The sequence below is a fragment of the Leucoraja erinacea genome, chromosome 23 (genome assembly GCF_028641065.1).
Source record: "Leucoraja erinacea ecotype New England chromosome 23, Leri_hhj_1, whole genome shotgun sequence".
Taxonomy (NCBI): domain Eukaryota; kingdom Metazoa; phylum Chordata; class Chondrichthyes; order Rajiformes; family Rajidae; genus Leucoraja; species Leucoraja erinaceus.
This window is the reverse complement of record NC_073399.1, coordinates 2515439-2531993: the sequence shown is the minus strand read 5'-3', so window position 1 is coordinate 2531993 and position 16555 is coordinate 2515439.

Genomic DNA, 16555 nt, shown 5'->3' with positions numbered 1-16555 from the left:
GGAACACTGAGTTAACACAAGGCGAAGCAAATTTAAAATCAACAATTTCTTTGCATTTTAGAAGAGACCTTCTGACACAGCAAATGCAGATTCCATCTTTAGTTAAGTTTACTTTAGAGATACAGTGTGGACACAGACCCTTTGGTCCACCAGGTCCGTGCCTACCACTAATTACCCAGTACACTAGCTCTATCCTACACTCCAACGACAGTTTATAGAAGCCAATTAACCCACAAACCCGCACGTCTTTGGAATGTGGGAGGAAACCAGAGCGCCCAGAGAAAGCCCACAAGGTCACAGGGAGAACGTACAAACTCCATACAGACAGCACCTGTAGTCAGGATCAAACCCAGGTCTCTGGCGCTGTAAGGCAGCAACTCAACCGCTGTGCCCCAAGTCTGAGAAATCAGATTTAAGGTTGCAAACTACAATTCCGCCTCCTGTGTCCCTCTGCTCACGGGCCTTTGAGTGCATTATTGCCACCTAATCCTTGCCCATATTTCACTGCCTCAACACCAGAACAAATATATCTAAATGAACACACAGTGACCTCTGAGGCCAGGGCCATGCTGTGTCCATCTCTGTGCTCAGACACTCTTGTCTACACTGTCTGCTTCCTTCTGCTCGGAGGGTTTCCTTTCTCAGTTCAATTCTTCCTCCGGTTCCTAGTCCTCCTTAAGTTCAACTCCTCTAAGCAAAGCAAAGAATGAAACAAAGTTAAAAGTCTGGTGTTTAAAGTAACTCTTTTTAAAATCTCAGGATATGCTTAAGTGTTTACAAGGAATGAACTACTTCCAAAGTAAAGTTCCCACTGCCAATGTAAGAAGCATGGAGCCATTATGAATACAGTAAGCTGTCGTAAACAAAAATAAGTGCAGTACCAGATTTCATTTGGTATTTATTGAGGCATAAATGTTACCCAGTACACTGGAATGAATGGGTACTGTGGACCCATCACATCACATATGGTTATAATACAGTGTATTCATTCCATGGAGGTTCTTTATAGCACAGTGCAGTCAGTCCCGATGTGTAGGAAGGAACTGCAGATGTTGGTTTAAAGCGAAGATAGACACAAAAAGTTGGAGTAACTCAGAGGGTCAGACAGCATCTCTGGAGAAAAGGAATATTCACCCAGTGAGTTGTGAATTTGTGAAATTCTCTGCCAGAAGGCAGTGGAGGCCAATTCACTGGATGAATTTAAAAGAGAGTTGGATAGAGCCATTGTTAATCTCTCCCTACTCCATTCTGAGGTACCCACCTGCTTCTCGAAGTCCACCATCATCCCAGTGCCTAAGAAAAGCAAGATATCCTGCCTTAACGACTTGGCATCCCCCATCATGAAGTGCTTTGAGGGGCTAGTTATGGAACACATTAAATTCAGTCCACCAAGCGGCCTTGACTCAGTACATTTCACCTACCGCCACAGCTGGTCCAAGGCTGATGCATTCTCCCTGGCCCAACACTCATCCCTGGAACATCTGGATGGGAGAGACACCTACATCATCTGCAGTTCCTTCCTACACACTTTTATTCATTGACTACAGCTTGGCTTTTACTACCATTATACTATCCAGGCTCATGACCCAACTGGTGTCAGCATCATCTCTGCAACTGGATCCTCGACTTACTGTCCAACAGATCCCCATCAGTGAGGATAGGAGACAAATCATGCTCTATGATAATCCTTAACACTGGGATTAAGCCCCTGTCTCTACTCATTATAGACTCACAGTTATGCAGCCAAATAGAGATCCAATTTAATTTACAGATTTGCAGTCGACACCACCATTGTGGGCCAGATACCTTGTGATCTGGGTGTCAATGTCCTCTGCAGGTAAGCCTCAAATAAAACACAATTTTTCATCTCTTGTCCTCTCTGTCCTATTTTCTTTTGCATTTCTAATATTATTTTATATACTTTTGAGTATGTCCCTCAGTACGATTAGATTAGATTAGATTAGATTAGATTCGTTTATTGTCATTCAGACCTTTCGGTCTGAACGAAATTCTGTTTCCCTGCAGTCATACATATAATTAAAAAAATGACAAAAACACACAATCAACACAAATTTAACATCCACCACAGTGAGTTCACCAAACACCTCCTCACTGTGGTGGAAGGCAAAATCTTAAAGTCTCTGGCTCTTCCCTCTTTGTTCTCCCTCTGCGTCGAGGCGACGGTTCGAACACCGCGGGTGGTCGCTGCCTCCGCCACAGCTCAGAGGCCGAGCCAGGTCGCCGCTGCTGCCGCCGCTACAGCTCCGTTGCCGCCAGCTCCGCCATTAGGCCTCGGCGCAGACGGAGACGGGGGATACGACCGAAGAAAAAGTCGCATCCCCCGAAGGAAAGAGGCCAAAGCATGTTTCTCCCACCCCACCCACATACATACACAGTACACTGTCATGGTTGTCAAATTAACCAATTGTCGACGAGTATTCTTTAAAGCTCTACTCTGACTGGGTCTTATAAATATCATGGCACGAAATTAGATACAGAAACACGACTGTATATTTTGCATTTTCTTTCACGATTAGATTTGTCCAGTCCCTCCAATAAACATTTGGGTAGAATGCTAGAACTGTTTTAGTATTTATTTTACAATTAAACATCCAATGAAAAGTGTTTAATATAACTCATCATATAACGTGTGTACAGCTGGTAAGGATAGTGCGGGGGAGTGGACATGCAAAGAGGTGGCCCAGCGGTAGAGTTGTTGCCTTACAGCGCCAGAGACCCAGGTTCGATCCTGACTACGGGTGTTCTCTGTATGGGAGTGTTTTACGTTCCCCCTGCGACCTTGTGGGTTTTCTCCAGGTGCTCCGGTTTCCTCCTACACTCCAAAGAAGTGCAGGTTTGTAGGATAATTGGCTTCGGTAAAAATTGTAAATTGTGCCTAGTGTGTAGGATAGCTTTAGTGAACGGGTGATCGCTGGTTGTCACGGAGGCCCTGTTTCCATGCTCTATCTCTAAAGTAAAGTCTAAAGGAGACAGAATTACAATTCAGGGCATGAATGACCCTCATTTCACAGCACAAAAAGAGGCCCTTTGATCCATTTATTCGAGGCGTGTTGCACACTCCACTTCCACCACTGATTATGTTACGCTAGCAGATTAAAACTCTATTTTCCTCCTCACGTATTAATCTAAAGTCCATAAACAAGGCTAAAAGAAACTTCAAGGAAAGCAAGCACATATTTTGGTTTACAGGGCACCCTGCTATTTTATCATAAAAAGTTTTAAAGATATTTTGTGTTACCATGGCCCTGGCCACAGAAAAACACTATTTATATATTTAAAAGACACTGTAAAGTGGTGGAGCTGTGAAGTGCAATTGGGCACCAGTGGTTGGATGGGCCTATTAGCTCAGGTCAAAGTGTGGCAGAATTAGTGAACTGCCAAATGAAAAACTGATACAAGAATGTAATAAATGGCCTGAGAATTCATGCCTGGTTGGTGGGGCTCAATGCGCTAAGTAGCAGCGCCCGTATGTTGTACTTTGTCTCCACAATTCAGTCCCAATGACTTTATCGGATATGCGGCAGGCCGTGATTAAAGTAACTGGGAGGAGGTTGAAACACAAGTAAGGGGCCAAGGGAATTGGTACAAACCACAGTGATGGCACAGAGGTGCAGCGGTAGAGTTGCTTTCTTCCAGTGCCAGAGACCCGGGTTTGATCCTGAATACAGGTGCTGTCAGTACGGAGTTTGTGCGTTCTCCCCGTGACTGCGTGGGTTTTCTCCGGGCACTCTGGTTTCCTCCCTCACTCCGAAGACGTACATGTTTGTAGGTTAATTGGCTTGGTAAATATTGTAAATTGCCACTCGTGTGTAGGATAGTGTTAGCGTATGTGGATCACTTATCGGCACGGACTCGGTGGACCGAAGGGCCTGTTTCCACGCTGTATCTCTAAACAATGGTAGTGTTATGATTGTACTGTACGAAATCTATCTTACTTTTAAACATGTCTGCAGCAACCATGTTGTACATTAATGGAATCCACTGGTACTGAATTCTTATTCAATTATTCATACATGAGGCTCATCAGATGTGCATGAAAGGTGCAGAAAATATCGAACTCAGTCTTTACTTTAAATTAAAATGCAGGAGTAGAACAAGGGTAATTTTTTCCAAATTAGTAAAAGGTATTCATAAGGCTGATATGAAGAAACTGTTCTTCATATAATGAGTAAGAAAGAACTGCAGATGCTGGAATAATCGAAGGTAGACAAAAATGCTGGAGAAACTCAGCGGGTGAGGCAGCAGCTATGGAGCGAAGGAATAGATGACGTTTCAGGTCAAGACTTTCTAAAGAAGGGTCTCGATCCGAAATGTCACCCATTCCCTCGCTCCATAGATGCTGCCTCTCCCGCTGAGTTCCTCCAGCATTTTTGCTACCTTCAGATAATGAGTAATTAGCACATGGAATCAGTGTCCAGATAGAATGGAAAAAGGAATCCCAACACCATTAAAAAAAAATGCATCTTTGGATGGGCATCAGAATCTCGCTAGAGGTATAAATAAAATGGGCCAGTTAGCTTTGTGCAATCATAATTATTTTTAGTTTTAGTTTTAGAAATAGAGCATGGAAACTGTCTTTGGCTCATCGACTCCACACCGACATTCAATCATTCACTCACACTAGTTCTATGTTATCCCACTTTCTCATCCACTCCCTACACACTAGGGGCAATTTACAGAGGCCAATTAACCTACAAACCCACAAGTCTTTGGGATGAGGGAGGACATCAGAGTACCGGGAAGAAACCTACACGATCACAGGGAGAATGTGCAAACAGACAGCACCTGACGTTGGGATCGAACCTGTGTCTCTGGCATTGCGAGGCAGCAGCACTACCAACCAAAGATGCTCGAGTGGAGCAAGATGGTCCACTCCTGCAAAATCCAATGGACTGACGTGTAGTACGCAACGGAGCGGAACGTCGGCCATTTCAGTAACCCCGCCCCACCTTCCGTCTAAGATATTTGCTACCAGCTGCGCTACTGAGCTGCCCAGAAGCAAAGTATGGGATAAGGATAAGGCCTGGCTCACTTTAATCTCATCTCTCCGGTTGATTTATCCCTCCGATGATTTGCTTATCCTTATTACATTTTTCAAAGTTCCAGGTAAATCCACATTGCCCTAAATTGGTGATGAAATTCATGACAAATGCAGCACCTCGTCACTAATTTGACTCGGATTGTAACTCTGCCAAAACTTCTGCCTTTTATTTATACATCAAATGAAAATGATGAAACACTCTTCAGGCAGATAATTTATGAAACTTAACTCCCCAGTCACTCATAATGGCAACATTTAGCTCATATGTCTCCAGAAATGATTTTCAGAGCCATCTTGCGTTCCCTGATTCCTCTTCAAAATGAAGTTTGATTGATTTTACTGTTCCCAAGGAAGATTCAAGGAAAGTTATTCTTAGTTCAGAACCGAATTGGTTCGACTGTCGAAACGAGGGAAGCAAACAGTATGTATTGACTTCAGCAGCGAGACTTAATCTAAGCTTTCCCAGTGCAGTTTACTGCTTAAAGACCAGTGTGCCAGTCAGCTGGACATTGCCGCACCATCTGTCATTCGTGGAAAGTTTCTTCCAGAACAACACCTTTGACTACGCCCATCGGGCAGTGTCAGCATGGAACATCCTGCAGACACTGCAGGGAAATGACTCCATGGATCCTGTGGCGTGGTTCCCAGAGCAGTCTGCCCGGCATGTCTGAAGGAATGCATCATCACCAGAACTCACCAACAAGCACGAAGACTTGGCTTTGATGGCGGTGAGGGGAGCCCTCCCAGTCAGATCCTTCTTGAAGCGTCGGAACCTCACTACCAGCACATGCTGCCCTTGGGACGGCTTCTATGGAGAGTAAACAGTTGCCCACCTCTTTGAAGAGTGTGGATTTGTAAACTCAGCATGGAGAGATTTGCAAGGGTCCCTGTCACGATTTTCTCTGAGCAGCTTCTTCAAGATGGTGTAGGCCGCAGGCTGGCGGTCGAATATCTAAAGTCCCTGCCGCGCCGCAGTTAGAAGCACCGCAGAGCGCAGGGCCGGCGGTTGGAGTTCCTCTCCAGGGATCCCAGGCTCCGGATGGTAAGTACCTGCCGTGCCCGCAGTTAGAAGTAGGCGTGGGCCAGCGGTCAGAGCTCTTCTCCTCCGGGGTCCCCAACTAGGGGTCCCAGGCTCCGGACTCCGCGGCCGCTGGAGCTCCGTAGACCATGGCCTCAGGCTGCCGGGGGCCAGCGACAGAGCGTTCCCTTCTGACGATCCCCGGCGAGGGCTCGCCCGCTCTGCAATGACAAAGTCCACGCTGCACCTGCTGCTGAAGCCCTGGGCACGTCTCCGGGAAAGGCCGCACCGATTCTTTGCGTTAGGCCGCGAGGGAGGCGACATGGAAATAGCCGCCTCTCCATGGAGGAGGCGACTGAAGCAGTTTCCCCCTTACCCCCCCACATCACCGCCTACACAAGACACACCGAGAAACACCAAAAACAAACATTGGGACATACTAAAATAACAAAAAAAGTAGAAAAAACTAACACGCTGCTGGCAGGGCAGCCGGCTCGCAGCGCCCCCCACTGACCGAATAACATAACACAACTTCAAACTACAATAGTTAATACAACACATTTTCATTAATTCTACATAACTAGACATGATAGTGTAAACAAAGGTACACTCAAACATAAATTTAACAACAGATTAAAACTACAAAAGGAGAAAAGAACGATACAGACTGTTGGCGAAGCTGCCATCGTACGGTTCCACCCGGGGGGTAAAGCGAAGGTGTAAACAACAGGTTAAAATAGTCTGAAGAAGGGTCTTGACCCGAAATGTCATCTATCCATGTTCTCCAGTAATGCTGCTTGGCCCGCTGAGTTACTCCAGCACTTTGTGTCTTTTTGTGTATTAACGAGCATCTGCAGTTCTTTGTTCCTGCAACTTAAAGAATTTGCCTCATATCAAATAGATTTGGGATCATTCACCACGCCAGGACACCAAGTTCTTTTTATTTATATTTGGAAAGTGTTAAGACGTCGATCTTTATTATAAAGACTTATAAAAGAAAATCACATTGTTAAAAGTTTTCAGAAATAGTTGAATTGAAACAATATCACCAGACATAAACGCTATTAAGTGCTGATGTGTTTAAATAAGGAGGCACTGCTGTGATTGCCAAAGACTCTGACACAGGTCTTTGAATTGCTGGGTGTCATATTAGTTGAAAAATATTTTACAGTTCTTTAAAATAGTTTCAGATAGGTCCCTGCATCAAGTAAGTTTCATTTTCTGACATTTATAGCCAATTAGCACTGTAAATGATTTAGCCAGATAACCTTGCTAATAGTAAGTGACTGGTTAAAATGTTGAATTAAACGCCAGCCAAAAATGTGTCACAAGTTACTGTATATAGCCAAAAGGTGATGTATTACAGGTCTGCCATATTTTACTATCTACCTATCAAATTAACTGCAGTTATCCAAGGGCAACACATAATGGATGTGCCCAAATGGTTTGTAGTGTATTAAGCCGAGATACGATCAGAGAAAAATTTCAAATATCCGTCTGCTAAGGAAAATTAATGTTACATAACAACGTTATATTGCCCATGTGTTCAAATTAACAAGATTTCGCTGGTTTCTTTTAGAACCCTATTGACAAAAGTTCTCATGATCAGCTAAGACAGATGTTAGAGTGGCGAAGAGCTATTAGAGGTGCTGCCTCATTCCTTCTGCCCTCGGGTGCGGTCAGGGTGGTGTTTGCACGTTATCCCGTGTGCTTTCCTACCACATCCCATAGACATGCGGGTTTGTAGGTTAATTGGCCTCAGTAAATGGCCTCTTGTGTATAGGAAGTTATAAGATGGTGGGATAAAATAAAACTAGGCCAATCGATCAAGATCCTGATGCAACTTTTCACAATCATCCTCGCTATCTCCAAAATCAACCACTTTTGTATCATCTGCAAGCTGTATGTAGTAGGAGGGTGCTTTGAAAGTCTGCGAAAACCTGATGGGCCAAAGGGCCTTTCTTCATGCTGTTGTCTTTTATGACATACTTGTAGTAAACTATCAGGTAATGCATGAAACTTGCAATTAATGTATAGTCTTGCCATCTCCTGCCCCAATTAGATCCTCAAGAAAATGATCAGATTTAGATGAGATGATATCAGGAACATTTGTTTTCCTAAGTTCATTCATATTGCATAGAAATATTACATTGGGATTTTGCCCCGATTATATCGGAACTAACATATTATGAGGAGATCAGAAAAGAACCGACACATTTGGAGTATCCTGTTCTTTTTTGGCCACCCTGCTATAGGAAGGATGTCATCAAACTGGAACGAGTGCAGAGAAGATTTACGAGGATGTTGCCAGGAATTGAGGTGGTGAGTTGGGGGCATAGATTAGGCAATCTACGACTTTATTCCTTGGAGCGCAGCAGGCCAAGGGGTGAGTGATCTTATAGGAGTGTATACAATGATGAGAGAAATTAACGGGGTGAATGCACACCCTTTTATTCAGGGTAGGGGAATCAAGAACCGGAGGACATTGGTGGAAGATGAGAGGGACTTTAGACTTTAGAGATACACCGAGTCCACTCCAACCTGCGATCACCCCCACACTATCCTACACACATTAGGACCAAATTACTATTTACAGAAGCCAATTAAGCTACAAACCTGCACGTGTTTGGAGTATGGGAGGAGACCGGAGTACCCAGAGAAAACCCACATGATCACAGGGAGAATGTACAAACTCTGTACAGACAGCACCCGTTGTGTCGATCAAACCCGGGTCTTTGATGCTGTGCCACTGTGTCACCTTAATACGAACCTGAGTGCATCTCTTTTACTCAGAGGGCTGTGGGTATATGGAACAAGCTGCCCAAGGAGGTAGGTGAGGCAGGTATAATAGCAATGTTTAGGACACTTGGACAGGGACGTGGATGAGAAGGTTTTGAGTGATATGGGCCAAGTTGGGTGAAATGGGACTAGCTTAGACGGGGCATCTTGGTTGGCATGGAAGAGCTGGGTTAAATGATCTGTTTCCATGCTGTATGACTCAATGACTATGAAATAAAAATGTTTATAGGCTGATAAAATTGAATAAAGATTGCAGATGCAGGAATTCAGAGCAACAAATAAACCTGAAGAAAGTCAATGGATTGAGCAGCATCTATGAGTGGAACAGAATGATCGATGTTTAAGGTTGAGACCCCACATCAGAAGATAGACACAAAATGCTGGAGTAACTCAGCGGGACAGGCATCATCTCTGGACAGAAGGAATGGGTGATGTTTTGGGTAGAGACCCTTCTTCCATCTGCAAATATTCTTCAAATGTGCCTCCTGATGGAAGTGGTCGACCCGAAAACATTGACCATTCTTTTCCACCCACAGATGCTGCTCGGCCCGATGAGTTTGTCCGACAGATTGTTTTTTTGGTAACATTCAATGTTGGACAGCTGGTGACTGGCAGAGTTTGGTTGAGGTTAGAATTCAGTTGGAAGTCTTGCATGCCCAGTAAGATGTCAAATCTTGATGTTAAAACAAGGATAAGAATATCAGAGGGACTATGCAATTATGAGGACGCAGGTTTGAAGCTTAACCTAGAGGCATGCACGATGCCATGTTGTTTGGCATTTGGTTCAATGATAGTTGATGATTTATGAAGTTAGATGCTTGAGTATGAAGATTAATGGTCAAAATCAAATAACAGTTTCCCAGGAGAACTGGATACATTTATTTCCTCACAACAACTTGGAACCAGCGCTTCCACTTGAGGAACACAAAACTTCACAAAGAACAAATACGTTTTTTAATTACTCCATGCCACAAGCTAGAATATATATTGATTTGAATCCTATTTTATTCATGTAGAAACAAGGAACTGCAGCAGCTGCTTTACCAAGAAAAGACACAAAATGCTGCAGTAACTCAGCAAGTCAGGTAGGATCCCTGGAGAACACGTATAGGTGGCATTCCAGGTTGAGGCCCCTCCTAACCAAACCCACAATGTCATCTATCCATGCTCTCAATGGATGTTACCTGACCCATTGACTTAGACAAGCATATTTGTGTCTTTCCTACTTAATACATTTTTGATTTTAATTTGTTCCTTGATTTTTAAACCATCAGTTAAATCAATTGCAATGGATGATCAAATGAATTCCCCAGAGTGGGGAGATGGAGAACTGGTGGACATAGGTTTAAGGTGAAAGATTTAATAGGAATCTGAGGGGTAAATGTTTTACACAAAGGATGATGGTTGTATGGAACGAGCTGCCAGAGGAGGTAGTTGAAGCAGGGATTATTGCAACGTTCAAGATACAATTAGACAGGTTCATGGATAGGATAGGTTTAATCTACTGGGATATGGGCCAAACACAGCGCTAGTGTATGGGATATATTGGTCGGTATGGGCAAGTTGGGCCGAAGGGACTGTTTCCTCTCTGTATGAGTCTATGACTCTATGTGTCTCCAACCTGAAATGTTGACTCAGTTTCTCTTCTCCGAGCTGACCATCTTGGTCCAGATGTTATCACAGTCAGCAGTTCTAAAAAAACTAAGAGCCTCCAAGCTGACTGTAGTATAGCAGCCATAAAACTTGGGATCGCCTGGAAAGAGGGAGAGAAAAAATAGACAGATATCGATAGTAAGAGATTGATCATGAAAAGTCCAACAGGAAGACCACAATGATATCTTCTCAGCGTTGGTGAAGTTAACAATAATGGACAAGGGAAGGAAAATTGGAAGAAATGTGCTCAAGATGGGTTAAATTGCTGAGCCACTTGCAGACTGATGATCTAAAACAAGGAACATTGAACAGTACAGCAAAGGAACAAGCCCTTCGGCCATAATGTCTCTGCTAATGATGCCGAGATTAACTATGATCTCTGTCTGCACTTGATCCATATCCCTCCACTCCGTGCATATCCACGTACCTATATAAAAGCCCCTTTAATGTCCCGTTTGTATCAGCGTCCACTATTACCCCTGGCCGTGCATTCCAGGCATACATCACTCTCTGTGTAAGAAAGATCTTGCCTGCACGTCTCCTTTAAACTTTACCCCTCTCACCTTAAAGTTATGTCCTCTAGGCCATGACAGTTTCACCCTGGGAAAAGTTCTGTTGGTTTTCACCTGCTTGTTTATCCAATGCATTCACACATTTGGGCTTGGTTTGTTTTGAATTTGCCCAATTTCAGGTGTGCATGTATAAAACAGTTCTGCCTATTTTCTGTGCATTTTAAATTGTCAGGAAGCGAACATCATTCAGAGGGGTTTTTAAATATCCTTTCTGCCAAATGTTTCTTCAGCTTAGTTTGCTCACCGGTGATCTGAATGGCTGCTGTGAAATTAAACTGTCCTTCCTCAATTGTAAAACAGCGTGTAGGTCAATCGCATATATATTTTATTTCCCTGCAGATTTCTCATTGTTTGGGATGGAGAACAGTTTAAAAGTCTTGCAGGGTTTTTCCGATGAACATTCAGCTCAGCTAAAGGCCACGCACTCTTTCGTGATGGCGTTTGTGGGCGATACAGTCTTTTGCAACACCATAAGGAAGATGAATAATTCATGCTGCACAAAACGTGTCTTTGGCATGTCCCAAAGCAAATTCCTGGATTTCTTTCTGGAAAAGACTCTGTTCTTTTCTTTCTATAAGATTTCCACAGGTTCCTGGTTGACCAACATCAGGCCAGCTGTATATTATCACAGTTATAATTATTGATTGAGGGCCAGCTGGTGACATTAGTTGACTGTGTTATACAAAGCAAACAGTCATTCCATCAACTAGCTTGACTATTTGGCCACAGCATGCTCTGATGTGAGGCGCTGATTACATCTACATGAAGACATATCTGAAATCTGTGGGGAGTGCATTTCATTAGCTTCAGTAGTTCAACTTGAAACAAAGCAGGTGGCACAAATTAAGATTTCCCTCCGATAAATTTTTTAAAGTGGGGAAACATGGTTAAATTCACTTGATGTTATAGCTTAAATGTGAGTTGAGTGATCAACATAGACCATTGAAGACTTAATTATGCCTCCTGTTCCTTGGCTTTCATTCATGTGGGCTGCATTTTTGTTCTTCTGAAAAGTTGGTCATCTTTAGTTTTTATTTGTTTTAGAGTTAAAGCATGGAATAATCTTCACCCCACCATAGTTACCCAACCAGATGCAACTAAATTTAATGTAGCTCTGTCTTCCCAAAAACCCTTTCTGGCTTAAGCCCTCCCTCCACCACCTCCAGTTTAAATTCCATTTGGAATATTTTGGAGGACCAAGAAACCAAGAACCAAGAGATACAGCGCGTAAACAGGCCATTCGGCCCACCGAGTCTGCACCAACCAGCAATCACCCCCGTACTATCTTGCACTATCCCACACACTGTAGGTATGTTACAAAACCTACCTGAATCGTCGATGAGAATCTGCCCCCAGGCCGTGTGTGTGATTTTGGCGCTGTTTAGAGGGGGCGGGTTTAAAACGCGATTTTTACTAGGCTGTTGCAATCGTAAATGTTCAGCCTAGTAAATCATTAACGGAAAATCGCTGAAAGACCCCGTCGCAAAAGGTATTATTAGTTTTTATGGCCTTGTATAATAGTTATAGTAGTTTAAAAATCACTCTCTAAACCCGCGACCTCTCGCAGCCCCAGGGTTTTATAAAGCAAACAATTAAAGGTATGTACCTTATTTTTACATTAAAAAGAGCTTCTTAAGAACCCTGTACATAAAGTTTTCTATAGCGAGTAGTTCATTTTGGGCTCCCGCAGTATTTTTCTGGGCATTTGAGGCACAAATCCAGCGCAATGTGAACGTTCTAAACCAGCGCGTTCACAGGAACCCACCAGAAAGCCGATTTAAAATGGACTTTAATTTACAGCAATTGAACACTAAATTCCTTCCATTTGGCCCATAAATTGATGTAAATGAGATTTAAAAATCATGTTTTATTGTGAATTATTTGTGAATATTATTTGGACACTTAGGCTATTTAAAAATGTTAATCATTTATTAAGAAATGGATAGATGTTTAGATCTAGTAATTGAAGTTTGAAATTAGCTACAATTGGGTAACTAACTAATTATATGCTTTAATTTCAAGTCATCCAAGTAAGATTATTTTATATTTGTTTCAGAATGCTTCAATCTATGATAACTGAAAATTTCATTCAGTTCTCTTAATTTTTAAGAAGGTTATGGGCTTTTGACTGTCCATGATCACAGCTTTTTTGTTATGTCCATAGAAAATCAATAGGGAACAAGATGCTAATTTCCGAGTATGAAAATGGCCATAACTTTTTTATTACTTGAGATATGAAAGTGAATTAGGTGTCAAATTAAACTTATTGTTATGCTTTATCTGATGGGATAAATTGCAGACTTGATTTTTAAATCTCAAAATTTTGTAACATTGCTACACACTGAGGACAATTCACAATTCTTACCAAAGCCAATTAACCGACAAGCCTGTACGTTTTTGGAGTGTGGGATGAAATCGGAGCACCCGTAGAAAACCCACGCAGTCACAGCGAGAATGTACAGACAGCACCGAACCTGGGTCTCTCGCGCTGTAAGGCAGCAACTCTACCACTGTGACACCCCTAACATCTTCTGGGTTTGTGGAGTATTGTATTTTTTCAGCCGCTCGCCTGGAAATTCTGTCATCTAGAAATTAACCCCAGAATTAATTGGGAGAAATGATCCGCGAATCGTGGCAACTGCATAGCCTCCTGCAGTCGCCTAAAGAGTCGCCTAAGTGGGACTGGCCCATCACAGTCCCAGTGACCCATTTTCGATCCTGACTACGAGTGGTGCCTGTACGGAGTTTGTACATTCTCCTTCTGACCACTTGGGTTTCCTCCTCTCACTTTCTAAAGACGTGCAAGTTTGTAGGTTCATTGCTTTCTGTAAATTGTCCCTTGAGTGCAGAATAGAACGAGTGTACAAGTGATCGTTGGTCGGTACAGACTCTGTGGGCAGAAGGGCCTGTTTCCCCGCTGCGTCTCTAAACTAAACTAAACCTGTACAATAAAAATGTAAAATATATATAAAAAGAGGAGGTTAACATAGAGTCATAGTCACGGAATGATACAGTGTGGAAACAGGCCCTTCGGCCCAGCTACACCGGTCCCACGCCTGCACTTGGTCCATATCCCTCCAAACCTGTCCTATCCATGTACCTGTCTAACTGTTTCTTAAATGATGGGATAGTCCCAGCCTCTACTACCTCCTCTGGCAGCTCGTTCCATACACCCACCACCCTTTGTGTGAAAAAGTTACCCCTCGGATTCCTATTCAATCTTTTCCCCTTCACCTTGAGCTTATGACCTCATTATCGATTCTTATCGAAACTTATCGATTCCCCTACTCTGGGCAAAAGATTCTGTGCATCTACCCGATCTATTCCTCTCATGATTTTGTACACCTCTATAAGATCACCCCTAATCCTCCTGCCCTCCGTGGAATAGAGATCCAGCCTACTCAACCTCTCCCCATAGCTCACATCCTCTATCCTGGCAACATCCTTGTAAATATTTTCTGAACCCATTCAAGTTTGACAACATCGTTCCTATAACCTGGTGCCCAGAACTGAACATAATATTCTAAATGCGGTCTCACCAACGTCTTATACAACTGCAACATGACCTCCCAACATCTATACTCAATGCTCTGACTGATGAAGGCCAAAGTGCCAAAAGCCTTTTTGACCACCTTATCTAATGCAAGCCCCTTGCATTAAAATACGTGCAGTTTAAACCGACCCTCCTTCCACGCTCTCCGCCTTTCACCTGCCGTTACTGTCCACTAACCTTCCCCACACCACCCTCGATACCAACGCCTAGCCGCTCACCTGCCTCTATCCTGCACGAGATTCCACCCCCCTATAACATATAGTTGCCCCAGTGATAATATTACTATCAAACGCATGATGCTTATCTGTTTGAAGTGCTCTGCCTCTCTCTGCCTACACCATTGACACAGTGCCAGGTGCTAATTGTTTGGGGAATATCAATAAGTTACCCCGTCAAACTGATGCGAATGTGTAGAATTCCATGGCTGGTGGATGCCAGATTAGATTGATTGCTTCCTTCAAGTTGATCTGATGAGTGTAAGTTAAATCATCATTTATTTACTGAAGGATATTAGTTTGGACAGACCATCAATTCTTGTTATTTGCGTTCCCCTTGACAGCTGAGGTGTTTATGGATGCTTGGGATGACATTAGATTTCATCCAATGCCATTAATTATTAATCTGCTTTGAATAAGGCCATGAATGCATTCCACCAGCAATAATGAAAGATCATTAGATGATTAAGCAATCACATTCAGAGATTCAATCCTGAGTAACAGGACATCAAGTACATACTGGCACTGGGCAATCAGATAATGCACCGATGCTTTTCGCGATTCATTCAGTGTTGTGTGAAAGGGCAAATCTGACATGATCGATAATTTATATTGAGCATCCAATTTGAAAGGATTGTGTGACAAGTATCTACACCTGTTTAACCTCAGTGAATCTACATCCTGGGAATAGAGAAATAAATCCAGCCATTCTCTGTGTGACGTTGAAATGGCTTTTGTTTTGTGTGGGAAGGAACTGCAGATGCTGGTTTCAACCGAAGGTAGACACAAAATGCTGGAGTAACTCAGCGGGACAGGCAACATCTCTGGAGAGAAGGAATTCCTTCTCTCCAGAGATGCTGCCTGTCCCGCTGAGTTACTCCAGTATTTTGTGTCTACCTACTTTTCCATATCATGTCTGCTTTGATCAGTTGTTTTCACACCTCAGCCGGGACAGGCAGCATCTCTGGATAGTAGGAATGGGTGACGTTTCGGGTCGAGACCCTTCTTCAGACCCGGTTCTGAAGGGTCTCAAGCCAAAACATCACCCGTTCCTTCTCTGCAGAGATGCTGCCTGTCCCGCTGAGTTACGCCTGCACTCTGTGTCTATGCTTTTGTTTTGTTTTCCCGGACACATTACCATTGGTGGTTTTTTTAACCAATAATGATATCAGGAGGTCGACAATAACTTTTGCACTTTCAAGATCTTGTGCTCACTATCTAAACTTTCTGGTCAAATCAAAGCTTTCCTATCAAAAATAAGAAGTGCAGAACTGAATGTACTGTGAAAAGATTATTGATGTGGCAGTGAATATTGGAACAGTGGACTGAATACATGAGGAATTGATTGCATTTTGAACAGATAAATGCATCCACCCTGAGTGACAAAGTGCATGTCAATCAATGGTCGTCTTTAACCAGAAGGCATTGCTAAGTATTGCTAAATAATTACACTTTGAGGATTTGACACTGCTCTCAAGTTCTTTTAAATTATTGCAAGGTTCAGATTTCAGACCAGCAATAAGGAAGGCTGGATAGGGAACCTTGCTAGATTGTCAATAAACACATTCTGCTCTGGTGCAAATTCAAATTGGGCGTCACAGCGGCACAGCGGTAGAGTTGCTGCTTTACAGCGCCTGGGTTTGTGTGACAGTCACCGTTCCTGTTCGCCGCTGGTTGGCGCGG